This window comes from Strix aluco, chromosome 4 (genome assembly GCF_031877795.1).
Source record: "Strix aluco isolate bStrAlu1 chromosome 4, bStrAlu1.hap1, whole genome shotgun sequence".
NCBI lineage: Eukaryota > Metazoa > Chordata > Aves > Strigiformes > Strigidae > Strix > Strix aluco.
In genome coordinates, this window is record NC_133934.1 from 85,058,821 (window position 1) to 85,076,503 (window position 17,683).

The following is a 17,683-nucleotide window of genomic DNA, read 5'->3' on the forward strand; positions in this document are numbered from 1 at the left end:
GCTGAACAGGCCTGTGAAAACGAATCCAGCAGTCACAAACAACACCGCAGCCAGTTCTTGCCATTATGCTGCACACACAGGCTGCGTCGGGACGTGCTCAAGAAAGCCCTTACTGCTGTGAAGTGCCTGTGTATCACCGAGCTTATTTCAGTGCAAGAATCCCAGACAATCTGGGCTGGAAACCAGGCAACTGGTCCATCTCTCAGCTTTGCACCGCACAAACTCAACCCTCCGATCCCTCTGCTGTTTCCTGCTGCCCTGACCAGCCTGGAGGTACCCACACGACGGGCCTTGCTGTTCACAGGCCATTTCTGAACACGGAATTCAGGGTGGTCAGTCTAACCTTGGATACTGGGCGCTTCTAAATGCCACATGTCAACTGAGTGTACTAGGGTTTCTCCCATTTGCTGAATACTAACTACAACATTTTCTTAAATAACCAGTTAATTATCTATCCTGAAATATATTCAAACATTTATTAATTTAAACTGAAATTTGTAATCCTTTAAAAAGGACCTTTCGGGATACCCCATTGTCCAGGGTTAGGCATTTTCATTGCATTTATCTCTGGCCTAATCCTAGCTAATCAAGCTTCATTCATTAACCACAGACAATTAGTTAGTCCACTATTATCGTAACAGGGGCCAGATCCAACACAATGTTGTCATACCACTTATTCCTTCCTATGAGTGGAGATGTAAATTGGTCCTAATTGCCAGTTACAACATGCCAGTTTGCAATAAAACTTTCTTCACGGTTGGTATTTGCTTTGAATCTACTTCTCATTACAACATAGGGAGCTGGTGTGCTCGCCTCCTGCTAAATATCCTGCTAAGGGCTATTTAGAGTCGAAGACCTTTCTAATGGTAGAAATTACATTTCTATTAGATTTGCTGCATACTGTCTCTCTACTGAAAACCTGAAACTGAGTGTCGTTCAATGCTACAACCTCTATTCTGCTGACAGACAAGGGTAAGCCAAAATGAAAAGCTGATTTAATTCTTAGTTTATTTAAATTACAAGTAACTTTCTGCTTTCTGTGCCAATGCCTTAAAGATCTCAGCAGTAACGGAGAGGCTTTGCAGAACTCCTGAGGTCTTACAAAAATAGGATATGATAATTCAGCAGTCCCTGTAGAAATGTGAAATATTTTCAATAACATTATGACTGAACATTAATAAAGGAATCCACAGCTTACTATACAGGTATAGTGGTACTGCTGACAATATTTCATTATAAAAATTCCTAGAGGGCAGCAGGGATTCAACTATGGAGACAGCGCTAACATCCGCAGCTGTGAAAGGAAGAAAGCAGAATTTAGGTGATCATTTATTAAAAAGGACCTTGCCTCTGACACTCATTCAGAGCTCATTCTTTCAGCAGCAATTCTTCTCCACATAAAGCGCGTGTCAAAACATACCAAGATGGCAGTTCAAGTTGGAGTGCAGTTGTCTTCTAGGCTTTACATTAATAGACATTTTACCTCCGTTTTTATTCATATAATTACCACACTAAGATCTGGTAGAAAGAACACAGTTAGAAAGGCTTTCAACCATGCTGTTAGGCTTCCCTACATACTCATGTGACAGGTATATCATTATTGCACACTGACTGCAATACCCATTGAGGATGATACTTCTTCCAACTTGACATAGTGCGTCTGTAATTCAAGAGTGGGACTTGGTAACACACAACCTTGAGCGTACAGTGGTATAATTAATAATGAAAAATGACGTGGAATTACACATTTAATTTACCCTGACATATTTGAAAAAATGTACAGTTGGTGAATTGTGTGATCAAAGGAGTAGAGATTGTGAGCCTGGGGCTGGAAATGTAATAATGTACATCATCTCACAGCTCCTAGTCCAAACCTGCAAGCGGTCTGCACAAATTAAGCTGGAGCAGAGAGGATCAGAGGCATAGAGGGACTCCTCGGGCTCTAAGTCACCCAGTGACCATGGCGGCAAAGCAGTTTATCCACTGCTGACCACTAGGAGAGTGCCTAGGCCCACATGCACGGACTCTTCCTCTGGCACTTTTCACAGGGGCCGTACATAATGTATTTGCCTGCAAAGTGAAAATTAATGGTAAGGAGAGGAAGGAGACTAAAGGAGAAGGGTGTTTCCCTCATTTTCTGTATTAAAGATATTGCAGACAAACATTAACTGGCAGCTGCAATTTCTACCAGGTGCTTTAAATAATATGAATAAATATGTGCAGCCATAATGATTGCAGATGGGTCCCCTAAAGACAGCACAGAGCTGTGGTGGGGAAGCAGGCTGTAGCTCGGTGGGGGGCAGGAGCCTGTCTCGGGGCTAAGTGAACACTTGGCCTGTTACCTGCTCTGGTGGGAGAGCATCTGCTCCGAACAGGGTCACAGAAAGCACCTCTCCGCCCTGCCACGCAAGCATCAGAGGACTCCACAAACAGCCGACGGTGGCACATTTCTGACCCGGTCCTGTTTCAGCTGTGGTGCTTCAATGGTTACAGTTCAGCTTGCTTACTGAAGGAAGTCTCCAAAGCCTACTGACTACAGCACAGAAACCAGGGGAAGAAAGCAACCAGTCTAGAAACACGTGCACGTGCGGGGTGATGTCTAGTCTTATTCATGACAACTAAGGCTAACTGGAGACAGTGCGTGTGAGCCCCAGCCCAAAGCTGGACCAGGCACGTAAAGGAGCACTCTGCTCCATTAGTCAGCTACAGATGACTTTTTTATTTTGACAAGGATTTTACTCAGAGTGTAACCCTGCACTGCACCCAGCCGTTGGACTCCAAATGACACTCAGGTACCGGTGGGATTTATGGTCCTGAGCTTGTATTTGGTGGTTTATGCCAAGTACTGCAAGCACCTGACAAAACTCTATTTCCCCTCTGCTCATTTAACCTCTCATTACCAGATTCACAAAAGGATCTCAGTAAAATTAGGCTATTGCAATCCTAAGGAATTTTCATTTGCTTAGACAATATGTATGAAAAATTAGAATGTATTTACATAAACAAATTACATTTTACCATTTTCCATGCCAATGTGGCAAGAGAAGAATGAAAACTATTTACACTGAAATTCCTTCTCCCAGTAGGTAGAAATTTGTTATCAGACATGATATAGCATTAAAAAAAAAAAAAAAAAAGTCAGTCAGGAAGTTAACCATGCTGCAGCCTGACATTTGCAGCTTGAACCTTCTTTTTGAGTATGTCTTTTCATATATGTGCAGAGGAAAAACATGCAAACCAGCCTCTGTCTTGGCTTCCACAGCCCCATTTCTGGTACCATCATTTCTGTAGACTCAGGTGACTCATTCTTAAACTTGGTCTAGTTGTATCATTAAAACTTTTTAAAGTTCTTGTTATGGTTAAAATCTGCCTAGTCATGGAAAACAAGTGCAGACTCGCACACTCCCCTAGGCTGCAGTAAGATTAGCCTGCGGTGTTATTTTAACACAGGTAGGTAAGACAGCTTACAACAAGCAATTCTGAACAGGACATGCCTACGTACTGCTGATGTGATGGGCATGGAGATGCTTGTATAAGGAGAGTTGGCCCCAAAGGCTGGACTCCACTTATGCTTGTGGTTTAGCATAAGACTCAACTGCGTTGGCTCTTAAGCCAATTGTTTTGTACTGCATTTAACCCTGATGACATACTTTAAACACCTAGATTGTATTAAGAAGCCATTCTTAAAGCCCATAGCTACTGTAGCAACAGTTTTTATAGAAAGAAGATGTTCTCATCCTGCCATAAAAACAGCAGCTATAATGGCACCTTGCATTCTTGGTGATACTCCAAGAAAATACATCCAGTCACAACAGGTGAAGCAGGCAGACTGCTGCTGCCATCAGCAGTGCTATTTTCTGCAGCTTGATGGGCTTTCACCCAAGCCGTTCTTCCTAAATAAGGACCCCTAAAGCAGGTTAAGTAACCAAGGCTGCCTCACACAGGGATTACGCCTGATGAGCTGCTGAGCAACAGCAGCTCTACTCTGTTCTCAGCACCTGCAAAAGGCGTTAATAACCACCACAATTACTATAGTGAAAATGTATGGAGAGGTGCTGAACAACCGGCTACTACAGCCATGGATTTATTAAAAAAACACAGGCCTTCCAGGTTGCTGAGCACCCCCGGCATATTTTAATAAGAGAGCATAAAGATAGCCGCTTCTTTTCATGATTTCCTTCAGGGGAGCTGGCTTCATGCTGGCACAACCATAGCAACCCAAATAACAACAGAGCATCGAGGCAGACAACATCAGAGACAGAAACGCAGTAACTACCCAAGGGAAATTTTCATTAGTGACTGCCCTGGACCAGAACACAGCATCTGTGCCCCTTCCCCTAGAAACACTTGGGTAGTAGAACTGAGATCTGAATCACGACTTCGTGCCTTGAGTCCATGCTATTTTTCATGTAACACTTGATGTAAGGTTTGTGTTGCAAGCATCATGGAGGAGAAGGAAATATAAAGACTTAACTCTCAGCTCTCGGGGTGACAACTCCTACAAAGCACAGCTTTGGCTCACAGCTATGACTTTTTGTAATGCACACATGGAGCTCCCCTTTACAAGGAGCCATTATAACTGTGTAAGGATAATGAAAGCCAGTTATGAGAAGGTGAGGACTCTAGCTGCTAGCAGATGCCAAGTTGCTAATGACCCCACAAAGACGAAACCAGAGCCAGGGCGTGAGCAACAAACAGCCTCAGCAGATGTCATCGGGGCTGGCTCTCTTGGAGCTACAGGAGGGGATGCACCAGAAGCAGATACAGCTATTTCTGAATGACAGAAGCCCTCACCCTGCAGCAGTGCTGCCCAGACAGACAGCCTTACACCCACTCAGGTAGCTGTTTGTTCCCCTAGGGCTGCAAAGATTAAAAGAATACATCACATCTGTGTTGTCCTTGAAACACTGCCACTTCATTTTCATCAAATCACAGCACCTGCTGCTTCAGAAGAGAAGTCAAGAAACAAACCCCTGCTTCTCCAAAAAAAAAAAAAAATAATCAGAAGATAAAACAAATGGCTCCATCCCAAGCAAAGGCCTCTTTTAGATTACATTTAAGAGCATGAGCATGTCTTTTTCCCCATCCTCTCTCCAGCCTGATGTCAACAGCCTGCCCCAGGCTCTGCAAATTAACTCTCCACAGGAAAGACGTGACCTGTGACGCACAAGATTATTATGTTTTTATTTTCTGAAATGCTTTTCCAGTCCAGCCAGCAAAAAGCAACAGGCTCCTTCAATGAGGCTGCGAGGTAGAAGGGTAAACACAGTCATTGAGACTCCTGTAACACCCTGCTGAGAAAAGCAATATAAAAGGAGCCTTTACGAGAGGACGCACTCCCCCGTCCTTCAGGTTCTGTGTGTCACTCACTCTCACACACTCTCTCCTCCCTCCCTCCCTCTCAGGGTGGGAAAGTCAGTATTTCATTAACTCACCCCACAACTCAAGGTTCGGTCTGCTCTGTGTCACCGGGGAGTCTGAGGGACCTCTGCTTTTGTTACTGCTGCTTATGAAAATCCCTCTCAACAAATACATTTGATACCCACATAAATCTTTTTTTTTGATATCTATCATGGGCTGTGGCCCAAAGGCAACACACATTTTCATATCTTCAGGATTTTTCTGTCATGTGTATAACTCAATTAATGAAGGAAAAGACACATATGTGACCATATTTTTCAGGAGTTTGCTGTAGACTGAGAAACCAGTTATTTTCTTTAGCTGCTGCTGCTATAAATCAAAATGCGTAGATACGAAAATATTAAGATATCCTTATTTATAGCTATGTGAATAAGTGAGTTTGTGGAGTGCTGGCCAAAGAAAACCAGTCACTTCACTGACTCAAGATGACAAGCTTTTTGGCTTCCTTGGTAAAACAAAACTGAAAATGCTCATTTCAGAGCAATAAAAAAATATGGTAATCCAATATGAAAGTAATTTGTCCATTTTATGCCACCTCTTAACAGCAATCTTGATCATTTCAAAAGCAAGATAAGGTTCTTCAAAAAGAAAAAACACCTCCACACCCATTATTTGTTGAAAACATCAAACAAAATCTACTCATATTTTTTTACCTGACCCGTCTGGGGAAGTCAACTTCATGTATAGTTTCAGTCAACCAAGAATACCAAGCAAGTTTTCCAGCCCTCTTTTACCCAGCACCCAAGCTCTGGTTAACAGAAAATATTTTTTTCTCCCTTTCTAGTCTCAGAAATTTGGTCTTGAATAAATAAAACACTGCTTGCAGCTACTGTGCAGTCATGGGCAATGGCCGAGCCTCTCTGCGGCTGTGGGCAGCGCTCATGGCCTGGGCGCAGCTCCCTGTGGCACCAGGCATCAACTCCAGCCACCATCTGTTCAGCTCCTCTCTGCTCTCCTCCATGGACACCAGTCTGACTGACTAGAGTAAAATGAGCATAAACACTTATACATTCACTATCGCACTGATAACTTGTCTATGGGCACACTGATCATTGCCAGTTTGGTTCGACACCATGGCAACACACTACCTGGGATCAGGCTGCAAACTACAGTATTTTGCTTATTTTGCATGCAAGCTAGCACTTTGTATTTCTAGTATCAAACCGTTAAGATGGGCAACTAAATAAATAATATGGGGAATTAAACATAAGGAACAAAGAGCAGGAGCAATTTCTTTGGTCTGTCGCTGCACAGACCCAGGCAGATGTGTTTGTGTTGTCTGGTTTAAGAGAAGAATCTGAGCAGCAAGGGGATGGCATCTGGCTCCCTGGGCTAACAGGTCCAGCCTGGGTTGAAGCCCATAAAATGCAGCCAAGTTTCTTGACCCAGGTCAAGCAGCTAACTGTTGGCATGAAAGCTGATGTGAATTCTCAATGCTCCCAAATGATGATTTAAAATCTTAATGTTCCTAATGCAAACAAATGTTTCTGCCCTCACCACTTCCATCTCAATGTATACTCAACAGCCAAATTGAAAAGAAATGCATAATTGCTGACGTGGAAAATGAATAATCTCAAACTACTGTTTAATATCCCAAACTGGTTACTTTTGGTTGGAAGTCTTATATTAGGATACTTCTGAGGTAGTGCCTCTCCCCTAGTTGTTACCCATTTGCAGGCACCTTTCAACCATGACATTTCATTGTTGCATTCAGGAAAAACATTTAGAAAACAAGCAAGATATGTTCTGAAATGTTACCCAGACTGTAACGCATTCCATCCCTTGCATGTTGCCAGTCAGCAGTCAGGCCTTCACCTGGCTTCTGCCACTGAGCAGCACCCCTGTGCAAAGACCTCTTCTTTTTTTTTGGTACTCAGTGAGGCAGCCCTAATGCAGGTGTTTTGATCCCAACCCCTGGCACTCCCTGCACTGTCCTGAGTTGCCCCATCTGTAACACCGTTATCCCTGGGTTCCTTACACTGGAGAAAATAACAAAGCACGTCTGCTTTTCACACTCCATGTGCTGAGTTGGTCTTGCTTAAAAAGTTATACAGAAAGGCATAAAAATGACAATTTGTCAATTTAGCAGACACCAACATCATTCCCTTACCTTTACTTCAGCATCTCTTGCTAGCTGAGCTCCAGGGGCCAGCATTAGCATGCTTTTTGTCTGGGGGGCATTTCTTGGAGATCGCCTTCAGCCACAGAAGCCAAAACTCTGCAGCACCCAGGCCCTCAAATCTGGCCTTCAGAGCTAATGCAGGCAACCCACAGCGTGGCCCCTTCCCCTCTGCTCTCCCTCATCATCCACACTTGCCTGCCCAAGGCACCTTTGGGCAGTAACAGCTTCTCCTGGCCTCATTTCTCCTCTCCCTCTCTTCTACCCATTCCCCCCATAGCAACCTCATTCTGATTTTTTCAGGAATGCGTCCACCACTCTCCACCACAGGGAGACTGTGTCCCAGCCCACAGACGGGTATGCAAAACATTTATTTCCAACTCATTTACACTTTGTTATTCTTGCAGTCTTATGTCTTTTCCCTAAATTCTTCAGCTGGGAACAGAAAGCCAGATCCTAGGACAATAAAACAAGCTCTCACAAGGAAAGTTGTTCTGTGAATTGCTCTGTTAACAAACAGGGAAAGGATTTAAAAGTGAAAGAGAAACACAACTGCAAGGACAGCCCTGACTGAAACCTGCCTGGTAACTCCTGTCTGTATTTCAACATCCCCTCAAACACAGCACATAGTATAATCATTCTCTCCTGAGCGGTCTCAGTCAATATTAAAGGCACAGGCATTTTAACACAACCACCAGGCTGCTTTCTCAATCTTTACAACAAAGACATCATTTTCCTGCTTCTGATCTTCCAAAATAATCTCCGTCCCTGCGTAAATTCAGATTTCAAGAGAAAATGCAGAAGGTATCCAAGAACCTCATTAAAATGCTCCTTTCACTAAGGCAAGGCAGATGTTTTTATTTGCAGAAAGCCAAATGGAGTCCCAGGCCAGGGGCAACCATATGCCCTAGTAAGGGGAGAGATGGCAATGGGCAGTCTGCACTGCAATTAGCTTTTGCGAAAGGTTAATCCCTGACACGTTTTGAGGAGGCAAACACCAACCTGCCCTACATGCAGCTGCACACAATGGAAAGATTTTTTATGGCCAAGGGCAGAAAGGTCAGGGACACTCATCAAGTCCACATTTCTCCCTGAAAGCCATGCTGAACAGCAAGTTTCTAAGTATGAGCCTCTGCTCACAGTCAAACGAACATGAACTAAGGAATATGAATTTCCAGGTGCTGGCAAAGGCGCAGGAAAAGTACAGTGTGCAGGTTCTAGAAAGGACCTCATTTTTCCCAGGCATCCCATATGTTCCCCATATCGTGCTATCAAGCTATGACAAAAATGAACCATTAATTTTTCTAAGCCTTTAACGCATGGATTTGGTGGACATGTGGTTTATATAATACTAAGGCTTGAAAGGCCTAATAAATGGGAAGAGAAACACGCTTTTGTGAGCAACACTAGAGCAAAGCAGGACATTTGTTGCCCCCTGTATCACACACATTTAAGCTGAGCTTCGTAACAGTTACAAATTTTTTAGAAGATGACCTTTAGGTAACCTAAGGCACAGTTACCTTGGGGAAATCAGAGTCACAGAATCGTCTAGGTTGGAAAAGACCTTGAAGATCATCCAGTCCAACCATCAACGCAGCATTAACAGGTCCCAACTACACCAGATCCCTCAGTGCTAAGTCCACCCAACTCTTAAACACCTCCAGGGATGGGGACTCCACCACCTCCCTCTAGCTCCCAGCAGAACTATCCTAATAACAGAGCAGGAACCTGTACTAACAGCAAGATAAACATTCAGGTTAGCTGTGCTCGCACGGTTTTTACACATCTTGGGATCTTGCTTTCTTCAGAGGGACCAGCCTCAGCCAATCCGGATCCCGTTTTAGCATTCACACTCGGTGTATCCTCAGTGCAGATGTGGCAACAGCGCTAAGGAGAGGGCAGGTGTGAGATGCTGATATCAGCCCAGCCCCTGAAAATGAGATACCAAAGGAGTTACACGGGCAAAGTCCCAGTAGATGAGTGTGTCAAGGGAGCTGACCTATGAGCATAACTGCTTTCCTCAGCATCTTGGTTAGAAGCAAAGTCCTTTATGAGCACAGCTGGCTGAACAGATGGGAAGAGCCAGTTCCTTCCAACTCAGTGGTAGAAAAGAGGATGAAATAAAAGCTTACATGCAGTTTAATACCAAAGCCAGCAGAAGGACGACTGAAAATCGGGAGGGTAAAAAAAATAAACCATTTGACCATCAGAGTAAGGAGTCTTTTCTATCCAGATCTAAAAAGTTACCACTGAACACTGAATGAGTACTACCTCTTACTTCACCCTGCCTGCAGCTTACAAATTTTGCTGAAATGATATGAAATATCACATCTGTAGCCTGTCACTAGCAGCTCATCCCCCCAGGAGCTCTGCTTTCAGGCAACTCCTGCACCTCAGGCAACTGACTCCTCCTGGCCTTTGGTACAGACAGGCTACAGAGGTGATACAGATGCTGCCCACCCTTCCAGGTTATTCTCCTGTGCTTCCTTCTCTAACAGCTCCCATCTCATCAGCTGCTCTAGTCAGATAAAAAGGTTGACAGCTGAAGTATAGCACTGTAAGGAAGAGGCGCCACAAATATACCTTTCAATATTTCACAGGTCATCCTCTGAGAGACAATCACAATAAATACAAATTTCTTTCTGGAATTACACTGCTAGCATTTTCCTCAGAGCTGTAATTCAGAATACCCTTGAGTACATACATACTTTAGTATATTATTTCCCTTGCATATTTACAAGAACAACACTTTATGCTACAAATCTTTTCACTTCCTTAGTTTTAAATCTGAGCATCTCTATTTCTGCTGCATTTCTTTTTTTGTCATAGCAGGCTTTTGTTAAAAAAAGTAGCGATTTTTTGAAAACCTCTGACACAAGAAGCTGGTATTATATATGAAGTGTGAGAATTACATTAATGTTGCTGTTTGCTGACAACTTTCCAAACTACCACAATTCTATGCCACTGTGGTGTGTAACAGCTACAATTATACTGTTGGCACAGCTGCAGCACAGATTTAACACATTCTTGATTTGTTCTAATTCTGGTCTTAGTTTGAGAAGTCCAGAGGTTTCTTCCTTAGTCTCATGATTAATTTTTGGTGGGAAAAAAAAATAGCCACGAATAATCCTGCCTTGTTGTAGGACTTACTGAAGCGGTTCTCTCCAGGAGAGAAAAATAATTTTTATTTCTATTGTCTAAAAACTGTGAAACTCCTAAACAAGATTTCTCTGCTGTCAGGAGCACTGTGAATTATTCTTAGTTCACGCTGACACATATGCAGGCTTTTCCAGTACAGACACAATGGAAATCTCTCATCAGGAAGCACTGCTCTGCCCCCCAGCTTGAGGTGCATTATAGCCACAGCTCCTACGTGCTCGTTCTGAGGAACTGACATAAGTTGAAATTTCCACATTACAGAAAGTTTCAGCAGATGGAGGCTTCTGCAAACAGATTCCAGTTATATGCTGCACTGATGTAGATGTCTTCATATGATTACAGATCACAGTGTTGGCAAACACATTCAAGCAGAAATGCAAAAACTTCATCTGATGATATTTACCCTGGGACAACTCGCAGCTTTCAGTGTAGTATTTTGAAAAAGGGACTTGTCCACTTCACTACAAACACAACGTCCCTCTAACCGCTGTTGCTCCTTTTACTCGCCCAGTACAAAACCAAAGAGCACACGGAGTACCTCTGTTTATTACTGCTGCTGCTCCTTTCAATTCCCAACCTCTTTTCCAGTTTTTTCAGGATAGCGAGATATGCTGGTTTGTCCCGGCACAGCCCCCACCCTCAGCTGCTAACAGGCCGTATCCACGCAGCTCTCCACCACTGGTCCAATGTATGTTTTATTCTCACTCAGGCAGCTCGGTCTGCTGCCTAAACAGCCCCGGACAAAGATTACGCTGCCACAGCAGTTTCTACATGGAAGAGCCATTTCTTGTTAATGCCTGTCATGCCTGTAGCAGTGTGAAGCTGCTCCGCGCAACCCTGTGACCTGAAGTTGGCAAGGGGAGCAAGATGGAGCTGCCTTCAAGTCAGCTGGCTGCCAACCATCAGAGAACAACCTCTCCTTTGGGGTTGCTCTTTAAGGCTTTTTAAAAAGCCCACTGTAGAAAATTCAGTTTTGATTTTCCAGATATAAAAGTGGCCTGCAAGGTGCGGTGGTGAAGAGGAGGAGAGTGGACAACTTAAATCCACAGTATTATACAGGTCTGGGTATACTCACTTATTTCTCTTATACTGTATGAGTACACAACAACCTTGTTCTCTGGATATTAAGTGCAAAAAATGAATCTAAGGGGATTCTTTCAGTTTAGTCATGCAATTCAGATCAAAGCATGGTTTCAGCTGCACTAGGAGAGTATTTTGCATATTCTGAATGTATACAATGCACTCAGAATCAGCCAAAATACTGATCCAATATATCAATGAGCTAGGAGGTGCTGAAAATAGGTTAAATAGTTACAAAACTCAAAGGAGCGTGTAACAAAAGGGATGGACAGCACGGCAGTGATTTTGCAATGATGACAAGTGACATCGATCCTACGGATTACAGAAAAAGAATATGCCTGTCATCTGTTTTTGCGATGCTTGAATCTCAGTCCTGAAAAAGCCCAGGTACCTACCACCAACAGGGTGTTTGTTATTCAGTATGTTACATGTTCTAGAACAAAGCGACAGTTTTATTCTCAAGCTGTCAGTTCTCCCCAAACTTGCAGCTAACAGAGCAGCAAAGAAAATTTTAAGCAGTGATATCTCAGCATTTCCTCTTCCAGATCCAATAATTAATTAGCTGTGCAGTGCTGCATCTTGCCTGCTTATGGTCAAAAAGCACTTCCCGATCCAGACTTTGGCTGCTAAGTGACTTTAGTCATGTTAGAGAAAAATGTAAGAGGGAAAGATTCTCTTCCCTATGTAGGTGCTCCATCACTGCAATTCCTACCATGAACTCTGAAGACAGGCTGTCAAAAATAAAGGTCAGGTCTACTCTGTCCTCCCAACCCTGTCTGTTTAAGGGAACAGCCTTACCCTAATTCATAATAAGATGCAGGGGAAACATTGGTTCCATCTGCAACACAGCAGACACAGCAAAGGCAGACAACAGGAAGAAAGGATAAGAAACAGAAGGGTTTGTGGGGCCTCCTCCCACCAAAAGAAAGCAAATTTTTCCAAATTGGAAGAGTTCTAACACTGAAGTCCCCTGCCAGTATTAGTACTACCTGCTGTCACAATTAAGGGAATTTCAAACCTGGTATTTTCAAAATAGTCAATACCTGGAATTGGCTGAAAAACATCCAGGCATTTAACTTGCTAACAATAAATTATTTTCTATAGGCTTAACATCCAATGAAGGCATTGCCAGGTGTGAGGTGCCAGCTTGAAAGGCCTTTCCTGGTTGCAGCAGGGCCTCCTTTGGGGTTTGCTGTGACCTGGAGGGTGGGCAGCGGCAGGGCAAGCAGCTGACACCCCCTCCCACAGCTCCGTGCCCCACAATGAGAAGTACCATGCTGCCATTCCAGGCTGCTCTCAGGCAGCTGTGCCCTCTGAGAGCATCGTGTCAGCAGACAAGAGTTTTTTGTAACTGAATGTGAACATGGATTCATTAATACAGGACTGCTGCCTGGTATCTGTTACGAGGGGCTAACAAGCTTTAAACACTGAACCACAGCTGTGAACTTACCTATAAGTACTGAGTATCCAACACTCACACACCGACATCCCTAAAACATGCTACAAACCAATCTTTTAGATCTACAAATCATCAGATAACTATGGATGCACAACCTTACAGCAGACAAAAAGTCACTTCAGCTGTATCAGTTTAACTTTTATTTAACCTACTAAATTGGTCTCACATTCCAAATTTAACAGCAATAACCACAGGAGATAAGGCAAAGCATCCTTAATGCCAAATCACAACTCCAATTTGTTATACCAAACAATACCTACCAAACTTATGCCCTGTGTTGGTGCCTGTGAATTGAGAGGCTTCACCTTGCAGTATCTTCCCATGCCTTAGGTAATACACTTCCCCCTCAAGCTTCCCTTCAGTTCAGATGGCTGACTGGGTTGGTCCGTTTGCCAATAAAGTGGTTCCCAGCATTTACTTAACAGATTGTGGGTCTGCCTCTCTTCATTTTGATGCTATATTTGTCTGTTTTTAAATGAGTGTTATCATCACCTGCTCTTGTTGTAGTTTATAGTGTCGTAACTCACCTCATGAGTCCTTCTCTACCAGCCAATTCCATATCAACTCCCCAGTTAAAGTCTCAAGGCAATTCAAAACAATTTTAAAATGGTAACAAATTTAAAATGATAAAATGATAACTGCTGTTTCAAAACTGAACAACTAACCTGTGGCAGCAGAGTTCAAGGCCACAGGAATCTGTTCCTGTAACGTCTCCAGCCCTCTCTACTTTAATGAGGCTTTCCTGGAGTGGGAGGAGCAGCTCTGCTCTCATGAGAGGGACATGCTTTTATTACTGATCTGGCAAGCTGAAATGAAAATCAGCTGTGCCTAAGACTTCCTTATAGTGTCCCTGTAGAAAAAAAAAGGGTTTATTTTCTAGGAAGAATAGCAGAGGAAGAAAATATGTGAGCCACAAACGTCAAAGCAATAATAATCTAGAGTTAACACCTCATCGATTCTCATTTCACCTAAATCAGCTCATCCAATTTTGTTGTTGCACGACTGCACTTACTATTATATCTACTTACCATGTGCTGGGTAAAAGAAAATGGTACAACCACTGCCAAAGATTTCAGTAAATGAAGGTTTTGCCTTCCTTGCCCCAGTTGCTCTCTGCTTTTTTGCAACTTTTATAATCAAGAGCTGAATCACTGGCTTTGTACAAGTGTTGCAGAGCACCAGCAGCGAGGACTGCCTTTTGTTGTGACTTAAGCCCAGAGGACAACTGAGAACCATGCAGCTGGCTCACCCCTTCCCCCTCAGGGATGGGGAGGAGAAAGTAAAGCAAAAGCTTTGGGAATCGAGACAAGGACAGGGAAGGATGACTTACCCATTATGGTCATGGGCAAAAGACAGACTCTTAGGGGAAGAAAAAGAACATCAATTTAATTCAAACACTAACACCACCACCACTTAACAGAGTGGGCCAGTGAGAAGCATTACCACATCTTAAAAACACCTCCCTCCCTTCTTCCCGGGCTCAGCTCTGCTCCTGATTTCTTTATCTCCTCCCCCCAGTGGCACAGGAGGTCAGGGGATGGGGGGGTATGGTCAGTCCTGCCGCTTCTTCCTCCTCAGGGGGAGGACTCCTAGCATTCTTCCCCTGCTCCAGCATGGGGTCCTCTCACAGGACACAGTCCTCCACGAACTTTCCCTGACTTGAGTCCTTCCCACGGGCTGCAGCTCTTCCCAAGCTGCTCAGGTGTGGGTCACCCCCATGTATTCCAATTCTCCCAGTGCTGAACTACAACAGCAGGGGCTTCTTCCCTCAGAGTCCCGGCCTTCTCCAGGTGCTGTCGTGGGGTCCTCCACGGGCTGCAGGTGGCATCTGCTCCACCAGTGACTTCCATGGGCTGCAGTGGGGTCTCTGCTCCAGTACATCTCCCCCTCCTCCTCCTTCTTTCTTCCACTGACCTCAGTGTTCACACAGATGTTCTCCTTGCAACTCCTCCTCACAACTCCCACTCCTCCTCCCGTGTTCCCCTTCTTAAATATGTTATCTGACAGGCATGGCCACCATCACCAATTGGCTCGGTCTCGGCCAGAGGTGGGTCCGACTTGGAGCCGGGGGAGCTTCAGGAAGCTTCTCACAGGGGCCACTGCTGTAGCCCCTCCCCTGCTACCAAAAACCTTGCCACACACAAACCCAACACACCTTCCCACTGCACTTCTGCTGCGCTGCAACTCTTACATAGTGAGAGTACTTTTTTCCCCTTTTCTCTCAACAACAGAGCAGGTTGTGCTGTCCCCTCTTGCCCCTGAATCAGAAGACCACATCCTGCATTCAGAACATTCAAATGCAAAATAAAGCCTCAAAGTCCTTCCAACACTGTCATTAGAGTCATTCTACCTTCAGCAAAAGTAAACAACCAGGTACTCAAGGATAAAAAAGAATTTCCACTTGTGATGGAGCATGGTTGAAGTGACAGACAACTAACTGATTTCCACAGCTGTGGAAGGACAACAATGATACCCTGTTAAGCCTCCTTCCTTGGTGGTCCTTAAAACTAGGTATTGCATTGTTGCTATCAATAAATATGGTACCTTCTGCTCATGCTCTACACACTGCCATTTTTCTGACAAAGTAGCCAGCAACAATACAGTTGAAATCTTTTTCCCTTTTGCTCACAACAGAGTTAACAACATCCTGTGATCAAACTAGGAGTGAGGGCCATCTCAACACTCCACGTTGCCTCTTCACAAAACCTCCAGCTAACAGGCTCTGCACCAGCAGCCTGGATGGAGGATCAGCACAGCCCGCTCTGCCTGGGCCCTGCTTTTCACCAGGCACAAATGGCGACGCCCGACAAGTGCATTAAAACTTACTTAAGCTATCCAAAGGCAGCCAGACAGAAACTTTTCGTACAGACCCCTCAGGGTATTCTTCTTTGCTTTAGCAAGAGGTGCAAAAATACCTCTTTAGAGAGGAATGAGGCTTTCAGGGTTTGCCTGTTTCTTTTTTAACTGGTTTTGAAAAGACTCCCTCATCCATAGGCTTTTGCTGCTTTCAGCAACTTACAGGTCAAAAAGCTGAAGATGTACTGACAAAGGAAATCTAACCTACATCTTGCTTCACTATGCCAGGTTACATCTTTCCTGTGCATGCTTATTCAATAAAGAGAAATGGTGCGCATCAAAAGGGTTTCAGGAATTGCAGCCTCTGCTCCTGCCTCTTCAGTAGCTTTTTGCTCAGCATTGGTGAATTCCTTTAAAATTTCTCAGCCACGCTTTCCTCTTTCTGCAAAAAGCAATTAATAATATTTACTGACCTCACAGGGGAGACATAGCACTTCAGTTAATTAAAGCTTGTAAAGACTTTAAGATCATCCAGTGAAAGGCTTTATAGGAATGCAAAGTGCGTCATAAACTCAGAAAATGACCCAGCAGAGGCACAAAGGTCATATCTTAAGTGAAGTGTGTCAAATAAAGATCCTGTTTAGATTTAAAGAAAAAAGTTGTAATTTAAATTATTACAATGTGCTTTCCCACTGTACCTTAGCTGAGATTTTACAACACAGTAATCAGAGAGGTAATAGTTTCACATGCTACTTGGTGAACTGGAAGGAATGTATTTAAAGGTGATCTGCAGAGATACCTGTCAGAAACTACTAACTATAAATGTTGGTATATTATCTGCTTTAAGCTATAAAAAGACAGAGTGAGGGCCCACACGAGCACAAGGAAAAATGCCTCTCGCTACTACTTATCACTAGCTTTAAGCCAAAGCCTCTAAGTTCTGATGTTAAAATAAGAAATCAGCTCCCTTCAATACTTCAGAACCTGAAATCTGGCAGTGACCAGGCTCTTACAGGGTTGAAGGACAGGATCTCCTGAGCTGCACGGGGAGCAAACAACATGCAGACAAGGGACAGAAGGTGTCTGCAAGGGCAGGGGACAGGCTGCTGCTGCTACCGCAGCAATCTGCAAGGTTAGCGGTAGATTTTGACCCCAGGGCATTTCAGATATACCACTGTAAAGCAAGAACCATGTACTGGTTTACAAACTTGCCAGCTGCCAGTCTGACCAGCCAGCATCACAAGTCGTGTCACAGATCAGGGCAAATACTTTACAGTCCTTGATGTAATAATTACACCGCGGTGACTGCACCATTTCACAAGAACTCACTGCTGATTCAGGACCCTTCTCCTAAGAGGGAGGATGCAAATGCATTCGGGACCACAACTTCTCCAGACAGTGAAGGCTGGCCGGTGAGAGCAACCCTCCCAGGAGAGCCGGGGTACCTTATGTTTCAATCGGAGAACAACAGCCACAGCGAGCACCTGTACTCCTGCTGGAAAGCTGGCCAAGCCAACGTTTTTGACAGTTTGACAGTTAAGGGTGCCCTTAATGCTACCAAAAGTTTATGTAATTTGTCACCTTCTCTGCCCCAAATCCCCACGATGTTGTTTCTTTTCTCCAAAAAAGTCCTCCCTCTACCACATGTG

General features: G+C 44.0%; 1 protein-coding gene across 7 annotated transcripts in view; it reads right to left on the reverse strand.

Moving 5' to 3' along the window:
- The window catches only part of ARHGAP24 (Rho GTPase activating protein 24), a 228,940-nt gene that overhangs the window by 65,336 nt on the left and 145,921 nt on the right, over positions 1-17,683 (reverse strand). The window contains exon 1 of one of the 7 annotated variants that reach the window (XM_074823892.1): positions 13,499-13,602. The exons of the other annotated variants lie outside the window; for them this stretch is intronic. The gene's annotated coding sequence lies outside the window, so the exon portion shown is untranslated. Of the gene's footprint in view, positions 1-13,498; positions 13,603-17,683 lie in introns of those variants that run through there. 7 annotated transcript variants of the gene reach the window in all.